Consider the following 3,561-nt stretch of genomic DNA (forward strand, 5'->3'; position numbering starts at 1 on the left):
CACACACAAATTCATAAACATACAAACCAACACACAGACACACACACACACACACACACACACGGACAAACAAAGACATACGAACTGATAATCAAGTAGCATTTCTTTTTCACATTCTTTGCCGGAATTTAATCTCTTCCGGGATCTTTTTCCGCTTCTCTTCTTGGAACTCTTCATTATTTAAGTTCACTTTTAGATGAAAAAAAAATCATTTCCGATTTAGTCCAATTATTATCATGAAATAAAAATTTAATTCCCGTCAGATGGATTTTAAATGGAGATGAAACAAGTCTTCTGCGGCTTCATTCCTTCGTTTATTCATTCATTCCTCCATTCATTCATTCATTCTTTCATTCATTCATTCATTCATTCATTCATACAAACACGGACATTCCGTCAGGCAAATTTTTATTAAAACATAAAATGTCATTACCTATTCATCGAGAACCAATTTTAAACAGCAGCATCATCATCGTCATCGTCATCATCAACAACAACATCGTCATCATCAACAACAACAACGTCATCATCATCAACAACAACAACAAAACAACAACATCATCATCATCAACAACAAAACAACAACAACATCATCATCAACAACAACAACGTCATCACCATCATCATCAACAACACTAACATTACTAATGGCTAAATAGAAAACAAACAACTCAACATTACACACACACACACGCACACACGCACTCGTATATAAGAGAAAAAGATCTCAAATCTGTTACCATAGAAACGAAAACATTTGTAACCAAAAACTATAAATGCTATCGATCTATCTAATACCAGCAATTTGGCATTCTGCACGTTTGTGAACGTGCGGAGAATATACAAGGTGTTCGTATTTATTTATGTATGTATGTGTGTATGTGTGTATTTGTGTGTGTGTCTGTATGTGTGCATGTGTGTGTGCGCGCGTGTGTGTGTGAATGTGCGCGCGCGTGTGTGTGTGTGTGTTTGCGTGTATGCACTTAGTTATAAAGACAATCATAAAGGTGATTTAATGAACAAGTTAGAACACTGTTTGAAAAAACAAAATAAAAGAAGAGATAAAGAGGGAAAAGAGAGAAAGAGAGAGAGAGAGACAAAAAAATGAAAACTAATACGTAAAAGGAAGAATTGAGATAAATGAATTAAAGAGAGTTACTGAAAGTAAAAAGAGAGGGAGAGAAAGATTGAATGAAAGAGAAAAAGAGACAGAGAAAAAGAGAGAGAAGGAAGAGAGAGAGAGAGAGGAATAAAATAGAATGAGTGCATCTAGGAGTAGTGGTCTTTTATTAATTGATTTTGTACGTGAGGAGAAGTTTTTTCACGTTTACAAAGATAATTTTGTGGTTGTGTTGTTGCTATTGTTGTTGGGACGATGACGTCACATCATCATCATCATCGTCGTCGTCGTCTTCTTCCTCCTCCTCCTCATCATCATCATCACCATCGTTGCCGGTAACTTGAAAATTTTCGCAGAAGTCTTTTGATAAAAATCTCGTCTACACGTCACATTTCAAGAAAAAAAAATGAAATGAAAAAATTTATTCATTCATTCATTCGTTTGTTCGTTCTTTCTTTAACTCAATCGTTTGCTCGTCCGTTCACTCGTTCTTTAATTGTTAGTCGTTCTTTCTTTCATTCATTCAATCCTTGACTTCGCTCGTTCATTTGTTCAGTCATTTTTCAGGCATTTAATTCTTCAGATGTACGTTCATTCGTTCGTTCAACTATTCATTCATTAGTTCATTTATTCATTCAATCAATCAATCATTCATTCATTCGTTCCTTCATTCGTTCATACATTTGACATTTATTTCCTCGTTCATCCACCAAGTAAGCATTCTTATTAGAATTCCACTGAAAAAAGTTGAGCGCTATACAAATGATTATGAATGTTTATTTCGCAATAAAGAGGCAATTTAAAAAAGTAAACAACAAAGATAAACAAAGAATAAACAAAAAATAAACAAAACGTAGAATAAATAATAAATAAGAATAAATAACAAAGAATAAATAACAAAGCAAAGAAGTTCAAAACAAAAAATTATTACTTAACGAAAAATGTTAAAAACAAGCATCATCATAGTCGTCATCATCATCATCATCAGCAGCAGCAGCAGCTTTATCAGCGTCATCATAATTATCATCATCATCATTTTTTCTACCGCAGGCTCGCTCATTACTGGTCTTGCAATTATTATTTCTGGGTCTGCTATCATTATCATCATCATTTTTATTATCACTATCATGGTGGTCATCATCATCGTCACCAACATTATTATTTTCTTGAATGAATGATGTTTGTTTGCATGTATGTATGTATATATGTATGTATATACGTATGTATGTGTGTATTCTTCACGAACAATGTTGAATGTATGTATGTTTGTATGTTTGTTTGTTTGTTTGTTTGTTTGTTTGTTTGATTGTATGTATGTATGTATGTATGTGTGTGTTTGTTTGTTTGTATGTATGTGTGTACAAAAGTGGCGTCATTATTCAGACAAACAAACAATTCTTCTTGTGCAATGGAAGTTCATTTACTTGAAGGAAAATTAAAAGAAACCCTTTTTCTGCTGCACATTGCGGTTGTATGTTTTCAAAATTATTGTATATATTTTGTATATCGTTGAATTGTGTTTTTTATGTTGTCGTGTATACTTTGTATTGTATACATACTTTGTATCATCGGTATGTTTTTGGTATATTTGCCATACTATTTATTGCTCACGTTCTTGTACACTGTACGTTTTATTAGTATCGGCTGGATATGTTTGTTATGTTTGCGGTGCTTTTGTATTGTATATGTTTTGTATATGTTTTGCTTTGTGTTTTATTGTATATTTATTGTATATTTTTGTATTTTTTTGTATTTTCTTTCAAGTGCATTTTGCTCGAATACCCACTGCGGCATGGTGAACGCCAATATTTACATCTACTAACTTTCAAATGTTTTTTTATTTATTTTTCTGGCATACAAACATACAAGCAAATATACAAACATACAAAAAACAAACAAACATACATACATAGGGTACGTACATGTATACATACATACCTACATGCAAACGTTTGTGCATGCTACATACATACATACATACAAACATACATACAAACATACATACAAACATACATACATACATACATACATACATACATACATACATACATACATACATACATACATACATACATACATTGCTTCATGCATAAAAGAACGCCTTGCGATATATTTTGGAAGATCGTTTCGATTTAGATGAAAAATTATTTTTTTACCAATTTTAATTTTATTTATTAAATAATAATAATTATTATTATTAAGTTAAATTCAACGTTTTAATAATAATACCAACGGTAATAATAATAATAATAAATTATCTTTACTGTCATAATTTTAAAAATTCAAGTTAGATTTTGATTTAAACAATCTTTTGTTTAATTTTTTAATTCAAAGTATTGGTGACAAAAGTAGTAGTAGTAGTAGTTGTTGTAGTTATAATAAAAATATAATAATAATAATAATGCGATTTATAGATTTACGGAGTAGACTACTTGTAGAAA

The sequence above is a fragment of the Helobdella robusta genome, assembly GCF_000326865.2.
Source record: "Helobdella robusta unplaced genomic scaffold HELROscaffold_76, whole genome shotgun sequence".
NCBI classification, from domain to species: Eukaryota; Metazoa; Annelida; class Clitellata; order Rhynchobdellida; family Glossiphoniidae; genus Helobdella; species Helobdella robusta.